The sequence below is a fragment of the Spermophilus citellus genome (assembly GCF_964194105.1).
Source record: "Spermophilus citellus genome assembly, chromosome: 17".
Taxonomy (NCBI): Eukaryota; Metazoa; Chordata; class Mammalia; order Rodentia; family Sciuridae; genus Spermophilus; species Spermophilus citellus.
Genome location: NC_138199.1, coordinates 49,399,699 through 49,421,644, shown reverse-complemented (window position 1 = coordinate 49,421,644; position 21,946 = coordinate 49,399,699). Strand labels below are relative to the sequence as shown.

At 54.4% G+C, this 21,946-nt stretch overlaps 1 long non-coding RNA gene across 3 annotated transcripts in view; it reads left to right on the top strand.

Moving 5' to 3' along the window:
- The first annotated feature begins 3,832 nt into the window (after positions 1-3,832).
- The window catches only part of LOC308635782, a 57,743-nt gene continuing 39,629 nt past the window's right edge, over positions 3,833-21,946 (top strand). For 2 of the 3 annotated variants that reach the window (XR_014019264.1, XR_014019265.1), the window contains exons 1-2: positions 3,833-3,857; positions 18,628-18,716. This is a non-coding gene — a long non-coding RNA (uncharacterized lncRNA). The remainder of the gene's footprint in view (positions 3,858-18,627; positions 18,717-21,946) is intronic. The other variant, XR_014019263.1, reaches the window with a different exon arrangement.

Genomic DNA, 21,946 nt, shown 5'->3' with positions numbered 1-21,946 from the left:
CAAGGCTGTGGAGTTTAAGGAGATCAGGGTACCAGGCTGGTGAATTCTGGGGAGACCAAGAAAACCAAAGGAAACTGAGACTCAACAGGCTGAATCTGGAGACCTAGGCAGGCTATGGATGGGGGTGGACTGAGGAAGACTGAGAAGGAGATGTGAGAAAGAGGGTGCATCAGGAGAGCAGTGGGGTGCAGCGATCAGAGAGAGAGACGTGGTGGAGGGTGCATAAATGTGAGAACAGACACATATAGGGAAGCTCTGGAATGAGGACTGGAAAGAGGCTCTAGAGCAGTTCACTGTGTTTCCTTCCGAGATGAGCGGTAGGTCCAGGGAAGCGTCCATCATCTACTCTACATCCTGTATTATTTGAATATATTTAAAAAATTTTTTCATTGTAGATGGACACAATACCTTTATTTTATTTATTTTTATGAGGTGCTGAGGATCGAACCCAGAGCCTCGCACTCAGTAGGCAAGACTTCTGCCGCTGAGCTCCACCCCAGCCCTTATTTGAATATTTTACAATGAGAATATGAGCATGTGTTACCAGCACAATTAAAACCAAAGAGATAGAAGTCAACGAAATGTGGCTTAGCTCGCACCCTGCATTCAGGATCACGCACCACACACACACACACATGCACACACATACACACACAAGGAAAAAAAGAAGAAGGAGGAAGAGGAGGGGAAGAAAGCTGTCCATTAAGATGTCCATTAATGGGGGAACAGGTAGGTCATTGTGACCGTGGAGTACTATCGTGAAAACGAATGAGTTAGAGTACTTGCAACCAACATGGATACAACTCACAAGATGTTGAGCAAACAATACAAGGAATCGGAGCTGGGGGTACAGCGCAGTGGTGGAGCACTGGCCTAGCATGCTTGAAGTACTGGGTTCAATTTGAAATTCTAGGTAGAATTTGAAAATGTGAAAAAACATTATATGTATTTAAAATGGATACATACATATGTCACAAAAGTATAAAAAACTCCTGGGAATAGTGGATAAATTCAAGAAGGATCTTACTTCTGGGGAAGGAAAGAGGGAGGGAAGATGGAGGAGACACAGGCGTTTCCCATTTTCTCTGTAACAATGTATTTATTATTGTTGTTGTCATCATTTGCAGTAGTGGGGATTGAACCCAGGGGTGCTTTACCACTGAGCTACATCCCCAACCCTTTTTATTATTTTATTTTGAGATCTCTCTTAGTCGCTGAGGCTTGCCTCCAACTTGGGATCCTCCTGCCTCAGCCTCTGGAGTAACTGTGATTCCAGGTGTCTGCCACCACGCCCAGTTTGTTATCTATACTTTTTGATGTGCCTTACCCACTTGGAAAAAGAAGACTAGAAGAGATCTATGGGAAACCATGAGCAGAGGGTTTTAAGAATGAAGGTAGGCCAAGTGAGATGGCATGTGCTTGTAATCCCAGCAGTTTGGGAGGCTAAGGCAGGAGGATCACGAGTTCAAAGCCAGCCTCAGGCAAAAGCGAGGTGCTAAGCAACTCAGTGAGACCCTGTCTCTAAATAAAATACAAAATAGGGCTGGGGATGTGGCTCAGAGGTTGAGTGCCCCTGAGTTCAATCCCTGGTACATCCCCCACCCCCACCCCCCAAAATGAAGGAGGTCAGCAGTTGGAATGAGGAAGAAGGTCTTGCAGTGAGCTAGTGGGGTGGGCAGGCTCTGGGCTGTCCTGGAGTAGCAGTGCTACCAGGGGACTGGGCCTCAGGCAGAGATAGGCTTGAAGTCTTCCTCCTGACTAGGAGGCCCTGAAATGCCACCATTAGCTAACCTCGAGGGTTTCCCAGTGCTGGGAAGCACCAAGCTTGAACCGAGCTGGAAGTTGTTGACGGAGATGCAGACGAGTTGTCCTCCGCTGTCTCCACCCTGTTGTCACCCTGTGACAGACTCTCTGGGAACCTGAGGGCATGACAGTGGCCCTCCCAGCCACGCCAGCCGGAGATGGGTGTAGGTTGGCCCCAAGGCAGGCAGATGACCTGTCCGACTTTTGCAGGAGCCAGTGAGTCTCCAGAGCCCGGGGATGGGTGGGCGAGGACAGTGTTGAGGCTTGAAGATTTGGGGAGGCCAAAGCCAAACCCCAGTGCCCTGGCATGGAGAGTAGGTGATGGCCAGGCTTGGCAGACAGCAGGCTGAAAGATGCAGTGCCAAGCTGGGGAGAGGGCCGCCAGGGCAGGAGATCAGAGGAGCAGATGGGGGCAGGGCACTGTTGGGGCTTGAAGCAGGAGGCCGCCTGGGGTGGAGTGTGGGGGATCAGTGAAGGGGGGGCGGGGGGGGTGCTGGAGGAAGCAGTCGTTGCCAGAGGAGCAGTGAGAAAGAGTTAGTGCCAGCTTGGGGCTGGGGGCAGGGGGGCAGGAGGAAGGAGCCCTGGCACTTGCTTTCTCCCCAGGTCTCCTCTGTAGCTGCTTTGGAACACGCACAGCTGCCTCTGCTGCCAACTGTAAAATTCTAGAGTCCCTTGGCTTAGGGGGCCCTGGGGGTCCAGTTTTCCAGTCGCCTCTGTACACATGGGGCAGTCATGCCCAGAGGTGGGGACTGAGTGGTGCAAAGCCAACCAGCGAGCCTAGTGACAGGGGCTGCACTGGACCCACTGAGCCACCAGGTCTATACCCACACCTGGCTGTTGGAGGGCTGGGGCAGGGTGAGGCAGGTCCAGAGTGAGGGCTCTGGCCTTGACCACCAGGAGCCATGAGTCCTGTTGGGGAGGGAAGTGAGGACCCCCCACACCCCAACCCAGGCCGCAGTCAGGAGCAGCACTGGGAGATGTCCTGGGGCAGAGCCTGTGAGCTAGAACCTGGGGTCCCCAGGGGCTGCAACAACAGTGGCCTTACAACTGCACTAAGAGGCACTTTCCAATGGAAACCAAACTCCCTCACTACTATACCAGAAAAACTTCAGAAGACAAAGATATATTACAAAGGAGAGATTGTGGCTGTGTCTAAGGCTGACCTTGGTTACTCATGCTGTCTGAAGAGAGCCAGGGTCTCGCTCTATAACCAGCAAATAACCCGGAGGGCCTCAGTCTGTTGGGGGACAGACAGGTGAAGACCTCCTTTTGGCTTTCATCAACCATAGCACTACTGGTCAAGGGCAGAAGTCACCCTGGTCATGACCCTGGAGAATGTCAGGCCCCCTCCTTGTATTACCACAGAGCAGACTGAGGCCCAGGGAGAAGTCACATAATGTCAACATTTCATTTATTTCTGACGTGTTTGGAGACTTGCATGTGACTAAAGGAGTGTGTGACATTCTAAGAGGGTGGTGACCTGAGCTAGGATGTCCCAGAGGGCAGTGAATGGCCCTGGGATGGGTGCTCAGGGGAGCGGGCCTTGTTGGGGATCAGCCCAGTCGTCCTCTGGTCAGGGGAGGGGCCAGCAGTGGTGGCCTGAACTTTGAACCCTCTCCACCCTCTCTTTGGCCTAGGAGTGCCTGACCCCTTTGGAAGGGTGGCCCACTCTTGGGGTAAGGGTGGGGTGTCCAGCAGCTCCCGGGGGCTGCAGGATGGGACCTATTTAACCTCTGCAGTCATCTGACCCCCATGACTCAGGCCTGGCCCTGCCCGTGGAGGGCACGGGGCCAGTCTGAGCTCATCACCACTGCCCGGAGCAGAAGTGGTAAACAAGTTCACCCTGCGCTTCCCACCCCTGTGAGGGAGCAGAGCACAGGGTGAGGTGGATCCCATGAGCACTTCCCATGAGACCCCTCCCTGGGTCTCTCAGTCCCTGACACCATCTTTCTGTCTCTGGGGTTGTTTTCTTTAAACCTGTCCCACAATGCTCCTGAGTCCAGGGACCTTAGATCCTTAGACCTTAAATCTTCCCGGCCATCTGCACAACACAGGTGCATATCTTGAGTTCCCCGGGGGCTGGTGGCATGTGCTGTGGGCTCCTACTTGTGGGTGAAATGCATAGAATGTGCTCCATGCCGGAGCCTTTAGCCAGTCTCTCCAGGGACTAAGCTCATGGGGATGGCCTGGGCAATGGGAATGATTTTACCCCATCCCTGCTGTCTGGGGGTCATGAGTCTGAGGTCCTCATGGAGCGACACCTGATTTTACCTGCTGCGTCCCCCCATCCTGCCCTTCATGCCTCCTGGCTCACAGCCACATGCTACAGGTCCCCCATGGCCTCTGGGAGCCCCTGAAACACCACAGAGAAACATTCTGGTACATGGCTGTCGCCTGCCTGGCCCACGGCAAATTCTGAGGGCTCAGCCTTCTTCATCTCCCCTCATGCCGAGGCCTCTGGACCTCCCTCCTTCCCTGTCCCCCCTCCTTCTCTCCTTCAAGGCTTTCTCTGTCTTCCTCCTTTACTTTCACACCCTCTCCTCCATTTCTTCCTCCTCCCACTCTCCCCAGGGAGCGCTCATTGCTATTTATAGCCACCAGATGGCACCAGCGCACCATGTGTCCCCTCCTTGCTGGGGGTGCTCACCCAACCACACACACCCATGCCCACGATCCATCCTTACCCCTCTCCACGTCTGCACCTTGCCAGTGCCCACCCCCACCGGGACTCAACACATAGAGGAGGACAAACAGCAGAGTTCCTGCAAGTCAAGGGTGGAGACAAGAGCCCCCTGTCCCCTTCAGGTGACACCTGCCAACAGTGTCACAGCACTTAACTCCTCACAGCCCTGTGAGGTATGGTTCTTGTCCCCACTTGCATACAAAGGGAATCAGAGATGGAGTCACTTGCTGAAGGTGGGACAGCAACTGTATAGCAGGAGGGACCTCAAGTCCAGGATTTGCAGGTGCCAAACCCTGGGGGTTCCTGGATAGGGGTCAGGGAGTGCAAAGGTCTCCAGAGCAGGTCACAGTCCACCACACTCAGTCCCTGACACCATCTTTCTGTCTCTGGGGTTGTTTTCTTTAAACCTGTCCCACGATGCTTCTGAGTCCAGGGACCTTAGATCCTTAGACCTTAAATCTTCCAGGATGTAGACATCTCTCCATGAACCAGCTTTTCTTGTGCTCTTTGGTCTCTCTATGTACCCTGATGCTAATGAGGCTGAAAAGTAGAGGGGGCAGCCCCTGTGCTTTGTCAGGGAACCCCAGGCTGGCAGGCCAGCTGGATGGTGAGGACAGAGGTGCAGCCTTCTGGGAGGGCCCCCTGTCGGTGCCAGCGTGAGCTAGGGAGAGTACTGGAGGGGCCCGGGGACTGGAGGGAGGAGGGGAAGGTGGCTGAGTGAGGGCGCACCCTCAGTGGCCCTCTGAGGCCAGGAGTTGCTCAATGACCCTCATGTATGGGGGGCAAAAGGGGTGGGGCTGTCACAGTCCTGGAGTCAGGGCAGGGCACTGCGTGGGCCCTAACTTGGGCTAAGCTCCCCTACTGTCCCATCTCCTCCCCCTCGCTCCTGTTCCACTAGGAGGCTGGCTGTGGGCTGGGGCCAGGGGCACCAGGGTGGGGTCCCTTCCCTAGGGCCTGAGCAGGATCCTGAGCAGGCTGTGGCAGTGCCCAGGAGCCAGAGAGGAGCCGCCACCCCCCACCCCCTTGGGCCCCTCTGTAATTAGGACTATTTTTAGGCCCCTCTTCCTTCCTATTTCAGGCCTTTGGACTGGGCCAGAGAGTGGGCTGTCCTGGGGCCGAGGGCTGGAGCCGCTAAACTGGGCCGAGGCGTGGGAGCTGCAGCCACAGGACAGACCACAGGCCGGGGAGGAGTCCTAGCGGGGGAGGGGAGCCAGGACGTGGCCAGGCCAGGGCTGGGGGTGGGGGTGTGTCTTGGCTCATGGACCCCTCCCTAGGTCTCTCACTGGTGTGCTCTACCCTGGCCCATCCCTGTGTTCGTGTGTGCCTGTGTGCGTGTGTGTGTGTGTGTGTGTGTGTGTGTGTGGTGGGGACACTCCTGCTGATGTGAGCCCTGGACCTGCATCTCTGGGTGTCTAAGATTGGGCAACCAGCAGCTTCAGGACAGTGTCAGCCCCAGGAGAGATTCTTAGAATCTTACAGCAATGACCAGCATGTGCTCACTGTGTGCCAGGTGCCTGTATTCACTCACGTTTAAGGCACTCTGAGGTCGGGGTTATTTTATTCCTCTTGTATAGTTCAGGAAAACTGAAGCTCAGAGGTACTTCATTGTCACATGCCAGGCTTGGTCTCAGGTGACCTGCTTTGAAGGAGCACCCTGGTCCTTAAAGGGGTTTTGGAGGAAAGGGGTGCTGAGATGTGGGCTTCTCTGGTCGGTTTCTGAGCTGTTTCTTGGGTCCGGCGCTGTCAGGCATGGCTTTCAGGCAGCCGTCTGCAGATGGCCTGCCTGTCCATCAAGTGCTGGTCCACGGCCTGTCCTGCAGGCGGAAGGGTGGGTCTTGCCCAGCTGGTTCCAGTTAGGCACAAGAAAGCAGGCGAGGGGTATATTTAGCCCTGGTTTCTGGAGGAGCCAGAGGTCTTTCATCCTTGGAGGCGCCGGCCACAGTGGGCCTCAGCTTGCCAATGCCGGGCTCCTGGGCTGCAGGGCAGCCAGGCTGCAGGCAGGGAGCAGGGTCAGGGAGGAAGAAGGGCACAAGTGATCCTGCCCACCCCTGGAGCTGGGTTGCGGGTTGGCAAGTTGACGCCAGTCGGGGCAACGACGTCTTCATGGCAATGGTAAAAATATGTCCTCAAAGCTCCAAGGTCCTGCAGGTATCAGAGACAATGCCAGCACCTGCTTCCCGTACCCAGGCCCAGCCTAGACCTAGCACATCCCTGACTTGGGACTTATTCTCTGGCGTTTAGCCTCAACCGGAGAATCCAGGGTTCTTCCTTAGGTGAGGTGGGCAGAGGGCAGAGTTCAGACAACAGGAAGGGAGTGGCTTTTTTCGCTTTCCAAGAAGAAAGACTGACTGACCTTGGGCATTTATGTTTGGCGAATGTTAGAGGGTTGGGGGCAGGCATATGGGTGCAGGGGAAAAGAAGTCACCCAGCGCGGCCATGACACATCGAGTGTGTTGGTATCTGTGAAAGGCCACAGCATTTGATCTGCACCATGCACTGTGGCCTTGTGGATCTGAACATGGAAGTGGGGAAGTGGGGGGTTGCATTGCTGGGTTCTGGTGCTGTGTGGGTATGAGGTGGCCCACAGTGACCGTGGCATTGCCCGTTGATGGCAGCTAGGATAGCAGGGACTCCATCCTGGTGTTCCTGGGGGGCAGCCGGTGAGCAGAGGAGCAGAGGAGGACGGAGGGCTGTTTTAAACTGCACCGCTGTGATCTTGTGGGGCTGTGTAATTATCCCCTGGAGGCTGGCCTCTGTGTGTGAGACTGTTAGTAAACACATGTATGGAAGCAGTTTGGGACTCGGCTGTGTGTGTGTGATTCTGAGTGTGACTGGGCCTGTGGATGTGCGGCTGCATCTCGGCTTCCCACTGCAAACAAGGCCTGTTCCCCGCTGAGGTTCATGCCCCATTGCCCTTCCGGGGACCCCCCACCCCAAAGCCACAGGGCCCCTGGGCCTGAGGGAGGGAACCCTAGGAGTTGCAAGCGCCTGTCTCTCCCCTAATCCTTTCACCCCCACTCCCTCCGACCCGTCCCCACTGAATGCAGGCTCCTACCTGCCCTGGGGCGGAGGCAGGGGAGAGAAAGAGGAGCCGGCTGCCTGCCCGCCTGCCCGCCGCCCTCTGTCGTCTCCGCGAGCAGACAAAGAGCTCACCCTGGTCTCTGTGGGCGTCTGGGAGACGCTGGGGGGATTAGCTCCCCGCGCCGCCCTCTCCCCACCTCGTGCCAGCCCACCCCACTGGCACCAACACCTGGAGCCCTGGGCGGTGCCCTCACCCCTCACCGCAGCCTCTCCAGCAGGGAGTCTGTGTGTGTCCCCTGCCCAGCACTGCTGTGGAAGCAGGGGTGCAGGCCAATGCCTTGGTGGCACCCTGATGTCTGAGTCTACCCAAGCCCCCCCTCCTGTGGCCATAGCACAGACCTCCCCGTTCTTTCCTCTGCATTCTTGAGGGAGGTCATAATCCTGCCAGAAAGCTCTGAGCAGAGAGAGAAGGGAGTGGGCTCCCCTCTAGGAAGGGCTCTGCACCCCAGAGAGACAAGGCTGTGTCAACTTGGGTTCTGGAGGGATGGCGTTCCATGAGGGGAATTGGCAATGACATTGAGTCTGGGTTTTTCATTGTGTTTCTGGAGAGCTCCATGTGGCTTTACCTGTATCTGGAGGGTGACTAGAATGGTTTAGAGTAACTGCCCCCTGACTTTGAGACCTTACGTCTAGCACTTTCTTTGTATTGTGCAAAACTAGAAATGGTTCTCCAAGTCCTTTCATAGACACTCATCAGATTTTGCAAGATCGGGCAGGGATTGCTGCTTTTCCCATTTCACAGGGGTTTAAACCAAGGCCTCGAGGAGCTCAAGATTTATTCGCAGTCCCACAACTGGTGAGCAAAGAGGCGTGCTGGAGCCTAGGGTCTTGCTCTCTGAAGTGTCAAGAAGACGCTCCTAATTCTTGTTGCCTGACCTTTGCCTGCTCCGTGCCCTGTTCTTTCCACCCCTGAGTCTGCTGTTTTAGAAACTGGAATGGAAACAGGCCAGTGGGAGCTGGGTGAGATGGCTGGCCCATCCCTGAGTCACACCCGATCCTTAAGCAATCAGGGGCCCATTCTGTGGACAGTTCTTGCCACCCGTTCATGCTTTGGGGATATTGATGGAAATCTTCTTCCTGCCTAATGGGTTGGAGTCTCTTTTGTTCTTAAGACCCCTCCATATTCTTCTCTTCTATCAAAATGTCAATGCATGATAAACGCACACTCATGTGTGTTTGTGCACACACACACATGCATGCTGCAGACGAGGTCTGTTTGTTTGGCCTTCTGTGGAGGTGGTGAGGTGCCAGCCTTAGTCCTTTAGGGGAGTGTGCTGCCGAGGAGGCTGGGATTTCCCAATAACTGAGAGGCCATGGGTGTTAGGATCTGGGTCAGTGTCTGGGATAAAAGAGATAAAAATAGACAGGGGTGAATAGGTGGGTAAAAATGTAGAAGCACGTGCTGGACAGGTAGGTGAGCGGGGGGGGGGGGGGAGCAAGCTCCTGGGGTGGGTTGGTGAGTGGATGGATGGGTAAGTAATCGGGTAGGGTGTGTGGATGGGGAGTGTGTGGTCCACGGATGGATGGGTGGATACGTGATTGAATGGGTGAATGAATAGATTGACAGGTGGAGGGAGGGTGGATGGATGGGCATAAGAAAGGAAGAGTAGATGGAAGGGTGGGTACGTGGATGAGAGTGCAGGTGGACAGGCATGTGAGTAGATTTGTGGCAGGGACTGAAGAACCTGGAGAAGTCTTTGGAGGACAGGCTACCTATAGGGAAGTAGTTTTTCACAACTACATCAGGTTTTATCAGCTGTCAATCATCTGGACTGATGGAGAGAAACCATATGGGAAATCTAGAAGATGCTGGCTGATTCCAACCTGATTTATGTCACATTCAGGAATGAGTTTGGGCCCTGGTCTGTGAGTTCTGCAGGTCTGAGCATTGGGACATGCAGCCTTGTACACAGAGCTCTGGCTCTCTGGCTAGCTTTGGGAGTCCTGCTCCTTGCCTGACTCTCCACCTGGCCTGCCACTGCCCCCTGCCTCCCATGCTGGGAGGACAGCTTCTGCCCAGACAGAGATTCTCCTGCACACCCCACCAGCTCAGTTCTTCCCTAGGGAAACATGAGTGCCATGTTTGGAGGCTGCTCCTTTGGGTGTCCCTGAGCAGGGGAGGGTGCAGAGTAACAGAGATTGACCCAGCACTTAAAGAGTAGTGTGACGCTCACAAAACATCAGTGGTGGCAAAGCTGCCGTGTAACAGGAGTGGACACAGGCAAGAACACTCTGACCTTCTCCCACCCCCATGGAGGGGCAAACGGAAGCTATAACAGGACATGGGAGGTCAGCTAGGGGGGCGTGTGAATGCTTGGGGCAGGCTGTGGAATCACTTCTCAGTCCTTCCTGGGGATCACCTCCCTGGCTTTCTGCTTGGTTCAGTTTTCCAGACAATTACAGGAGCCATCAGGCACTGAGCCCCTGCTGGATGCCAGGTGCCTCGTGGGCATTATTGTATTCAATTCTCACTACCATCCCTTGGAGGTTAGCGAGGATAGGGAGGACTCACCCCTTTACAGATAAAGAAACTGAAGCTCAGAAAGATTAAAGGGTACCCAGTGTTACCCACAGAGAAGGGGGCGGAATCAGGATTCCTATTCGAGTTGGCCCAGTTCCTCTGCCTCATGCCCCCTCTCAGTTCTGAACCCACTGTCCCTCTCCACAGTCCTAGGTCCAGCCACAGAGAATGGGTCTGAGGAGCAGCAGCTGGAAGGACACATTAAAGAGGTATAGGTGAGGCCTCCAGAAAATGACAAAGCCAGATGACAAGGACATAGGACTTAGTGGGAGCTCTTCAAGGTTTCCAGGGCTCTTATGCAGAGTCCAATTGACCTCTATCTGAAATAAGGGGCTGCATAAAGAATTTGGATGAGATCATCAGAAGGACTTTCTGGCTTGGAGGGATATAAAACTCTAGAGAGGCAGAAGGGAGAAGCCATAAAGACCAATTCCTTGGAGAAGCATCATCTGATGCTTATGATGAGGCTGACTTCTGACCTGAGTCAGGGGATTGCCTCAGGGGGTCATCTTGGGACATCCCCTTGCTATCAGAAAAAAAGTGGGCATCCCCCACCTGGGTGGGAGTTGGAGATCTTGAGAGTTGGGTTTTTCTGGATCCAAGGAAAGGCTAATTCTGGGGACCAGTTCTAGGATGCTAAAGCTGGAATGAGTTAGAACCCACCCCAGGACCCCAAGCACGGGGACTGGGAGATACCAGGACATATTTTCCGGGAGACAGGGAGGTGGCAGCTACAGGAACCATAAGTGAAATCCATCTGCATCCCTGGGCCAGGGCTGACCCTGAGCCAGAAGTCTGCCATGCTCCTGGGGAGGACAGCTTCAACCAGAGCCCAACTCTCTGCACATGACCAGGTGGCCCTGGACAGCTGACCACGGTGAGCAGCCGGGCATAGGAGCGCTGCGGGCTGGGCGGGCTGGGAGGCCCCGGGTGGCCCTCCCGCGTCTCTCTTGCCTCTGGCTGCCTTCAGGCCCTTTGATGCTCTCTCACCACAGACTTCAAACAGGCTGCCCTCTGCTCTGCCACCGCCCTGCCCGCCTGCCCTAATTACACTCTACAGTCCCTCGCAGCGCTCCCTGCTCTCCACCAGCGCGGGCTCTCCTGGATCCCTCCTGCTCTTCTTCCCCACCTCTCTTCCCCTCTGTTCTTGGTTCTCTCTCTCTGTCTGCATCAGGGACCAGCTCTGGACTGGTCCCTCTGACTCCCTGGGCTGCAGTTTCCCCAGGATGCTGGGCAGGGGGTGACTAACTTAGAAGACATGACTAACCCTTCGGTTGGACATGATGTTTGCCAGTTAGTGTCCCTCCTGGGTCACTTGGGAACCTCATGACATCAAACATGGGCATGGAATGAATGACCACATCCTTGTTACAGATGGGGACACTGAAGCATGAAGTAGGCCAGGTGCTCCTCTCCAAGGTCCCTCTTGGAGGGGGCTGCCATGGCGGGGGCTCAGCACCCTGAAGGAGATGAGGCTCCAGAGAGTGAGCACCAGGCAGGACACTTGCCCCTGGCTGGGACCTCATGGCCCTCAGGCCTGGGTAGTTCTAGGTGGCAAAAATGGCTGCCCATTGTATAGGAAGCTGAGACGTTGAGGCACTGCAGCAGGGACCCTGATTTTTATTGGGCACTTCTGGATGAGCCCAAAGAGGCCATGCCTGGGTGGTGCCCAGGAGATCAGGAGCCAGACAGGCTGTGGGGGAGCCCTTCCTAAATTGGCCAGAGCTGGGGAAGAGAGGACTCAGTCTGGCAACCCCCCAAAAATGTCTAAGTCTGGGTGCAGTGGTGCTTATCTGTAATCCCAGTGACTTGGGAGGCTGAAGCAGGAAGATCATGAGTTCAAAGCCAGCCTCAGCAACTTAGTGAGGCCCTAAACAACTCAGCAAGACCACCCTGTCTCTAAATAAAATATTAAAAAGGGCTGGGGATTTGGCTCAGTGATTAAGTGCCCCTGGGTTCAATTCCCAGTACCAAAAAAAAAAAAAAAAAAAGTGTGTAACTGTGTGTGCACATGATTGTGAGGGATGCGGGATGATGGGGGGGGGCGTGAGTGACTGTGTGTGGGCTGTGCCTGTGTGCACATGTGGCTGAGGGCTTGCGACGACATGGGTACATGCCTGTGGGTGCTATGTGATTGAATGTCTGGTGTGTTAGCATCCGAGCCTTGAATGTTCATGACTGTGTGTGAAAGTGTGTGTGTGTGAGTGTGAGACGCAGGCAGAGCAGCGTGGTAAAGATGTTGAGCCCATGTGGCGAGGAGGCTGGCTTTGAACTCATGATCCTCCTGCTTCAGCCTCCCAAGTGTGTATGTGCTAGGCTTTTCTACTGTCTTTAGGCTCCACAGCATCAGCCTTCTCTGGCCCTCCCTCCCTTTCTTTCCTTCTCCCCTCCCTTTTCAGCCACCACTGTGGACTAGGTTCCAGGACCATTCCTCAATTCTGAAAGCACCTGGTGCCACTCTTTCTCCCTTTAGCAGGAGGGTGTCCCCAAGCCCAGGCTGGGGAGGTGGGTTCAGGACGGAGGATCCTGAGACATCAGTTTGTGGGGCCTAAGACATCGGGTGGGGTGCAGAAGAGGAGTGGGGGCACATGGCCTCCTCCATCTTCCTCTCCTCCCACCATCCTGGGGCCTAGCTTTGGGACACTGTCAGCCTCTGAGGCCTGAGAGTGTGACCATGTCCAGTCAGAAAGGTAGCTGCCCTGTGGCCTGAGAAGTCCCTGTCTCTCTGGGCCCTGTTCCTCACCTGAGAGGGCCTCTCCTGCTTCTTCTAACACCTGGCTGCCTGGCTCTCACTCTCTCCCCCACCTCAACAACACTGGCCTGTTTTCCTGGCTCTGCCAACTTGGCAGGGCCTGCGGTCTGAGGCTCTTGGCTGAGGAGAAGGCCTGGAGGAGTGAGCGAGTTTATTTTGCCTTTAGAAATCGGGGATTTGGGTTGAGGTTGGCTCGCTCCAGACAGACTTGTCCGAGCACACCTCTGCTGCAGGGAAAGAGGGTTCCAGTGTGTAGCCACTGCCCATCCCTCCCGCCACCGCCCTGGGGTGGCTATCTGAGGGGACACGTAATACTTGCTCTGGGGAGCCCTAGTTTGAGGGCCAAGGCACAGCCTGACCTGAGGACCTCTCAGTTTGGTGGGAGAGACAAGACATACGGGACACCAGAGAGCTGGACACAGTGAAACAAGGATGTAGCTTCTAGTCAGGCGGAACCACCATGGTGCTTAACCCAGGGCTGGACAGAAAGTAGACTCCATTCTTTGAATCAATGAGTAAATGAAGAAAAAAGGAAGGGAGGGACGGAGGAAGAGAGGGAGGCCATCAGAGCCACAGGAAGAAGGATACAGAAGGCTTTGAGCTGAGCTGGGACCTGCAGCTTCTTGAAGGTGCCAGATGCAGAGATGACTAAAGCTCTTCCCTGAGACTGCACAGTTAAGGCCTCTGCTCCTGACCCAGGGCCTCTCCACTCCCCTGGAGCCAAGGCCTCAGGGGATCCCCTGCTTGGTTCTCCTTCCGCCTCAGTCCCCCACTAATACTTTTTGGGGGAACCCTCTTCTCAGCAGCCCAGAGCATGTGAAGGGATTTCCTCAGTGCTCCCTTGGAGAGATTGCCCAGCTTTCCAGGAGGAACCATGGTCCTCAGCAGCAGAAGAGGGCAGCTAGGGCTCCCAATTGCCTCAACATCTGGTTCATTCCCCTTTGGCTCAACTCCCTCCCTCTCCAGATCTTGGGCATCACTGGCTCTTCTCTGGCACCATCCCAGCCTCCTGGGCAGCAGGGGATGTGGGGGTGGGGCTGGATTATGGCTAGAAGAACCATCCCTGTGTCCAGCCCTGGGCAAAAGGGCTGCTGTGGGAAAGATCAGGAGGATAGGAGCCTCTGGGGGTGTCAGGGAGCTGCCCATGCTAGGGACCAGCAGGGCTGCAACTTCAAAAATCAGTCTTGCCTGAAAACCCAGTGACTCAGGAGGCTAAGGCAGGAGGATTGTAAGTTCGAGGCCAACCGTAGCAACTTAGTGAGTGCCTGTCTTAAAACAAAAAATAAAAAGGGCTAGAGATATAGCTCAATGGCAAAGCACCCCTGGGCTCAATCCCCAGTGCCAAAAAAAATGGTTCTCAAAGAAACCCAGAGGAGAGTGTGTGGGTGGAGCCGATTCCAGAGCACTCTCTTCTTCCATGTTCTGACCCCTCCATGTGGACCTAATGTGTCTCCCTGAGCCCTGATCTGTCTCCAGAATCAGGAGAGGGCAGGTGCAGAGGGTGGTTGGTGTCTCCCATTAGCTGAGGGGCACTTGAGAGCAGGGGTTTGTATCTAAACCCAATTGCTTCCAGCCTCAAGGCAGGGAGATGGTGGGTATAACCAAGAATAGACAGATTTAGAATTAAGCACTGATGATAAGACCCACTTCCCCATCCCCTCCTTGGTAGAAGATTGTGGTCTGGAGGGCCAAGAGTGGGTCATTTTTTGATGGGAGTTGAACAGTCCTCCTGACATAACCATCCCGTGTGGCAATTGCTATATTTAAAACTGATTGACACAAACACATCTCAATTAAGGACTGCTTGAGGTTTTGAGCACTTCATAGTTTGCCCATTCATGTACCTGTTTCTATTTGGAGTCTCCTGGCCATTGCCAGGTGCAGGCAGGATCGGGTCAAGCATTTCTGCCATTCACAGATGAGGACACAGGAAGAGCCGCACCGGCTGTTCATGAGTGAGTGAGGTCACTGGACCCCAGCCCAGATTCCAGGACTCAGCCCCTTCTCTACCACTCTGCCTTGTTATTTGTCTCATTCATGGGATAATTGTGTTCTTTTAGATTCCTCGTGGGTAACTGCATCTTATTCTGACCAAAGAGAGAGGGCCAGCCATGAGGAATGGATGGGCTGGTTTTGCTGAGCTTAGACCCTGCTCCATCCCAACCCAGCTCCATGCCAGGCCTGCAGCTGCCTCAACATCAGGCTTCCTTCTGGGGAAGTTCCTGAGGTCCCTGCCGTCCCCCTCTCCCCCAGGGACGAGGCCTGGCAAGGACAGCCAATATGGGCTACACCATGGCTCTGGGGCATGCTGCCGGCTGATAGGAGGCAGAGGATCTGGTCTGACCCCAGACAGAGCCCCTCCATGGATGAGTGGGAGACAGGTGTGGGAGCCTTTTGATCTAGGGTCATCTTACCCCCAAGAGCTTGAGTGCCAATGTAACCCTGCTGGTGACTGGCCAGGCCACTCTGGGTATCAGCCACTCCCTACCACGGACCCTGGGAAGAGACTCCTTCCCTCCATGCCCATTCATCAGCCTGGATAGCTTCCCTCACCATCTCAGAATCCCTCCCCTCCTACCCCCTCCTCTTCCCTCCTTCTTCTCTGTACAAGGCAGTTACTATGAGCTTTCAGGCTCTTGACCCAGGCGGTCTCATTGAATCTGCCCAAGACTAGGTATCATTATCCCCCATTTAGGGATGAGGAGCTGAGGCCCAGGAAGCTAGAGCAACTCGCCCAAGGTCATACAGGTAGGAATTCTGGGGCATTCGGTCTCCAAGTAGGGCATAGCCAAGGAAGAGACTTCGAGTGGGAAGGGCTGTGAGTGTCTTATGGAGGGGAGAGGCTCAGCTGGATTTTGTAGATGAGGGTTTTTCAAGCAAGAAAGTTACACAGTGAGAACTGAGAACCAGACTTCCTGGGTTTGAATTCTGTCTTGAACACCTAGTTGTGTGGCCTCAGGCAAGTTTCTAAATCTCTTTGTGCCTCTCTTTCTCATCTGCAAAAAGGGAATGGCTACAGAGTCTACCTCATAGGCTTGCTTTAAGGAGGAAGCGAGTGAATGAGCCTTAGGCACTCTGGACACAGAGCAATGTGACGCATAGCTAGTGCTGGTTTGTGCAAACGTTGGTGGCTCCTAATTGGACTCGTCCCTTCTCTCTTCTCCCTTTTTTGCCAACTCCCACCCCTGCCCACCCTCTTCTCTGGGAGGGATGTGTGACGCTGCCTTAAGGAAGGAGATGGGCCTGCGACCTGCGTGGGCAGTGAAGCTACCAGAAGCCCTTGCCCATGTCCTGCTGCAGCCGGGGGCACCTGATCGGGGAAGGGATGGGCATTTGAGGGGGGCCAAGTGGAGCAGTCTCAAGTGACCTGAGAGTCTCTCCCTATGCACTTTCTAGGGGTGCCTTCTACTGTCTGAATGTAGCTCAGGGTGCAACCCGAAGCATCTAGTTAGGTGTGAAGGAGGCCACCTCTCCTTGTCCCTGCTGTGGGGATGGGGTAGGGAGAGGGTCTCCACGTGGCTTCCAGCAAGTGAGCCAGGAGGTCCTGGGCTGAGGGGGCATTGGGAGGCACTACAATGACCAGGTGGCAGTGGGGAGAGCAGGCCTGCCAATGGGGGCCTCCTCGCCCAGGTGGGGAGATGAAAGCATCTGCAGGCTCCTGCGTTGTCCCCTACTCCCTGCTTGCTGGGCAGAGGCTGGGGCATTGGCCTCAGAGCTCTACAGCTGACCCCAGCCTGCCCCTGCTCTGTGCTCCAGAGCAGTAGCCCCTAGTCCCTCCACCCACCCTGCCACAATCTCTGCTGGAGCCAGGGATGGGCTGTGGGCAGGGCAGACAGAACCCACAAATCAAACAGGTGTCTCCTGGGCAATTTGGGTTAGAGGGGTGTACCAAGGCCTAAGAGAGAGGGGACAGCAAGGGAAGGCAGGAGGAGCCACAGCTTAGCCATGGGTGAAGGGGGCATCTGCTGGGTGGAAGTAATCTAAGAAAAAACTGGTACTTCCTTTCTTTTCCCCATTCCTCCCTCCTTGCCTCTCTTTTGTTCTAGAACTGAGCTCAGGGCCCCACACATACAGTAACTCTCTCATAAGCAGAGGAAAGATGCATGGTGGGCTGGGGATGTGGCTCAAGCGGTCGCGCTTTCCTGGCATGCGTGCAGCCTGGGTTCGATCCTCAGCACCACATACAAACAAAGATGTTGTGTCCGCCGAGAACTAAAAAATAAGTATTAAAAAATTCTCTCTCTCTCTCTCTCTCTCTTAAAAAAAAAAAATGCATGGTGTGTGGTTTCTGCTGATGACCTAATGCCAAGGTCAGCTTCTGGAGACAGGTGGGGATGGAATGAGGCAGGATCTGGCTATGGGAGGGGCCACAGGGAGGGGTGCACCCAGCCAGAGACCTTCCAGGAACATGAGCCACTGGCCCTGGGTCTTTTCACATCAGCTAACAGGGGCCAAGGAGAGTAAGGGAAATAGCCAGGGGTCAAAATAAGCATGGGGATATGGAAGGAAACAGTCTTTTACTTTTAAATGAGTTCCCACACACAATTATCCAGATAAATAATTAGACATAAAATTCCAATTGATGTCCCTTGAATACAGTGCTTCCCCGTGATTCTTCTGTAGGAACACCACCATCGCAAATTTTGTATCCTGGGACCTTTAAAGTCAACAGATTTTATTTGTTTGTTTTATAAAAAAATATTTATTTAGTTGTAGATGGACACAATATCTTTATTTATTCATTTTTATGTGGTGCTGAGGACCGAAACCAGGGCCCCACACATGCAAGGCAGATGCCCCACCACTGAGCTACAGCCCCAGCCCCATCAACAGATTTTATAACAATCCATTTTTAAAACAGTGCACAGAACCAGGTGCAGTGACTCTGGAGGCTGAGGCAGAAGGATTGAAAGTTTGAGGCCAGCCTCAGAAACTGAGCAAGACCCTGTCTCAAGAGGAAAAATAAAAAGGGCTGGGGATATGGCTCAGTGGTCTAGCTACATGGAACTCCAATCCACCTGGGTTCAATCTGCAGTACCACAAACAAAACCTTAGTTCTACCACTTACTAGCTGTGAGACTTGGGCAAGTCCCCTGATTTCCGTGTGCCTGTTTCCTCCCTCGTGAGATGGGCTTAAGAATATTTATCTCCAAGGGTTATTGTGAGGATTGTACCAGTTAGTATTGGTAAAGTGACTAGAAGTTGCCTGGCATATAGAAACCTTTCTATGAGTGTTGGTTAAATAGAATAAGCAAATAAATATTTTTGAGTGATAACATCTGTGAAACCATGGTTTGGTGTTCTGATTTTATTTCCTCACACACGTTAAAATAAAGAACTCTTAACTGGCACCGTGCCTAAAGTCATCTTCCTGCGACCCATGGGACTGTCCCAGATGAACCCTCTGCTGCTGTGTATTCAGGTGGCATCTTATGTGGCCTCGTCCCTCCCAGCCTCACCCCATACTCTCTTCCTCTTTATTGGCCTCATTACTTTGGCTTTGCCCAGCTCCTCTATCATGGGACAGCAGGGCCATTTGTACCCTATGTTTTCTGTTGAAAATGACACTGTTCCCAATAAAGCATCACGTAGGTAGCGAGTGTCTGAGAACTCTCCCTGGAGGTCTACTCCAGCATCCTGGAGACTGGCACAAAGTCCTGGGTTTCAACATTTTGCCTTTTATAAGCCTGCAAATAAAGTAAGCCTGGGAACAAAGAATGGGGACAGGAGAGTTCCTAGGCTCAGGTACCCTGCCTTCAGTTGACCCTCCTATTCTTTGGGTTTCAGGACCTTAATTTGCCTACTGTTTGAGGTTAACCTCCTTCCTGGAGAAGGCTGGGGATGGAGCCAGCAGATGGGAAGAGAAACCCTCAAAGGTACGGGGTGTGAGTCTCCCGCTTGGCAGTCTAGGGTGGGGATATGGAAGGTGAAAGGGGGAAGGTGCCTGCTCCCTTCCATCTCATGTCCCCAGGGAGGGCAGGGAGCATTCTCATAGGCTTTGGGGTGAAGGTCTCCCTCTCATTGCCCTCCCCTCCTCTTCCTTCTCCCCAGACTCTGCCCAGAGGCAGGGCTTCATGACAGGAAGCTGGGACCGCAGCAGAAGTCAGGGGCAGACACTAGGGAAGACCTTCCACCAGTCCTGATGTGGGTAGAGGGGCTGATGGGAGGTTCTGGGCACAGTCATGTTGGTGAGGCACCTGGGAACTTAGGTGACCAGTATGCAGTGAGTCCTCAGGCTCTGCTGCGGGCTCAGGTCAGGATGGTAGAGTCAGAGAGAAGGGATGGCCCTTCCTCAGCCTGCATTCTGAGGTCTACAGCTACGGTGTGCACAGGAGTCAGCTTCCACGTTCATGTCCTGGTGTGTATGTGTGTGTCAGAGCGGGAGAGACCTCCCCCATCAAAAGGGGATAATGTGACAGGGTGTCTTCCCTGGGAAGTAACTGGGAGCTACTTGAAGCCAGGGGCAGTGCTGTTGGTGCCCACAGAGGTTTCCCTGGGGTCTTGGGTCCTGAGCCCCACCCTGCTGCCTCCCTGTTCTCAGGTGCCCACTCTTCCTCCTGCACATGCGTGCCCTGGAGTCAGGCCAACAGCAGAGCCACCTCATTTGCTACTGTAATGAGGGACAAACTGGGAGACTGACATCCAGGCCTGGATGGGCAAGGGGCACCTGCCTTTCCAATCTGGCTGAGAAGAGCCTTGTGACCATGTGATGTCCAGGGTCCTATAAGGTCTTGTGTCCATAAAAGCCTGAGGACTGTCCCTCCCACCTCTAAATGAAGGCAGGGACCATGGCTGCCTCTCTCATTCTGTTGAGAATCTCTGTCATGCTGTTGGAGAAAAGAGTTGGGACAGACATCAAGAGGAACTTCCCAGGTCAGACCAGTGCATGACTCTTAGCCTCAGGAAATCCCAAGCACCAGGCTTTGGAGGGACACTCTGCGGGGATGGCATGTGGCAGTGTATGGGGTGGACAGGGCATAATTCTCAGGTCACATAAAAATGTCGGGAAGAGAAGGGCCAACAGTGAGATGTGTAAAGGCTGATGTCTCAGAGATGATGGGAGAGGGGCCCAGTCCAGCCCTGGGGGAATGTACCAGCAGCCTAAGGCATCCATACAGGTCACTCCATCACCCGCTTAAGGAGGGGATCCCAGGCAGGAGGTCATCCCAGGTCTGCTCTCCCTTTAGATTCATTGCTCCTCGGCTGCATGAGGAGGTGGCCCCTGGTGTCAGAGTCGCTAATCTTGAGTCCTGGCATCTCTACTCACTTATCAAGTGTGATCTTGGACAAATGGTTGCCTCAGTTTCCCCATCTGTAAAATGAAGATGATAATTATAGTGTCTCTACCTGTCATTGGGGCAATGGATGAGATCATTCCTGTAAAGTCCTTAACGCATACTTGGCACATAACTAGTGTGCAAAGGGCACTGGAAATTCCTCCAAAGGCCCCTTTCCATCATTTTCATGGTTCTCTGGGAAGTTCTCTCCGCTGCCTGTCCTCCATTCCACCTGGGGGCAACCGAGGCTGGGGAAAGCATCCACCTGGGATGACGCAGTGTCACCTTTCTAGCTTACACGGGAAGAAGGGCAGGTGGATGTCCCTTCTGGCCTCAGTTTCTCCCTTCTTAAATGCTGCCTCTCCATTTGTTTCCCCCTCCCTTCTTCCCTCCCTCCCACCCACCCACCAAGCCTGCACGGTGAGATAATGTCTAAGAGATACTTGGAGTTACTTGGAGGAAGAGGCCAGACAGTGAGTGACCAGAGGTGATTATCTTGCGTGACTAAGGCAGTGGTTTCCCTCCCCCAGCCTAGGCAGAGGGAGGGGACATCTGAGGCTGCCTCCAGGGGGAGCTTCCCAAGGGGTAGCCCTGGGGCAGTATAAGTTGGGGATGGGGTGGGGGGAGAAGAAGGGAAGAAGCTGGAGGCTCTTTGCTCCAGATGGATTTCCACAGAACACAAACAACACAAAACTCATCCCATTTTGAAATGGCTTGGAGGCAGGGGGCTGGCCAAAATGGCCTCCCCCAACATCTCGGTTCTATTACTCTTCCCGTCCTGTCTCCAGCCCTCGGAGAGTCTGTCTCCACTACCGAAACAGCTGCCCTCACCCTCCGATCTTCCCTACCGTGATGTTTCAGCTTAGATCTAACAATGTCCCCATCCTGCCCCTGCCCGGGGGGGGGGGGGGGGGGGGGGGGGGGGGGCCCAGCTACCAGGCCCAGACACTTGAGAGACGGGAGCTCCCCGCAGGTGGAAGACCCAGACTCCGCCCCTCCCGCCCTTCCCTGCGGCCCCGCCCCTAGAGCTCAGCAGGGAGCCCGAGCTCCGGCCGCCGTGGGGCGGGCCGCCCGGCTGTGCCCGGCTCCTCTCGGCCGTGCGGCGTCGGCGGGGGAAAGCGTGCAGTTCCCGCTCAAGCCTCTAGGTGCTGCTCGACAGCTGCGGTTGGTCCCTCCCCCGAAGCCCCCGTCCCCGGCTGGTACTCATCTTCACTCAATCCTCTCTCCTGTCCCCCCCCCCCCACACACACACCAGGGGCTGCTTGCTTTAAGAAAAGGAGAAATAACCATTAATATTAAATATTTTCACAAACATTTCTTTCGATCCTTGGTTATTGGTAGTGTTGATTCTCATGTTACCCTCGGGGAAACTGAGGCACGCAGAGGCGAGGAGGCCTGCCTCACAGCAGAGCGAGGAAATCCAGATGCAGCCTTAGCGAGACCGGAATGAGCAGGGCAGGGGTGTAGCTTAGAGGTAGAATGAGCCAGGTCCTGGTTCTCGTCCCCTGTACAGAAAAAAAAAAAAAGGAATGCATCCAGGAGCTGTGGGGGCGGGGTGCCCTCTGATGCCGGGTGTGGGAAGCCGTCCTGCAGCTTGTTTTGGGACCCTGGAGAGAACCAAAGAGGAGGCCTGGGGCGGTTTCCTGCTCAGCCTTTTCTGTGGTCCTTTGAGGTCTTACCTTGGGCAAGGCCCCTCTCAGATCTTTCTTTCCATCAGAATTCCAGAAGGACTTTTCCATCTACAGGTGTGCAGGGAAAACCTCACTGAGAGGGTGAAAAGGAACAAACTGAAAACAACCCAGGGACCTTTGGGGCAGTTAAGGGCAAGT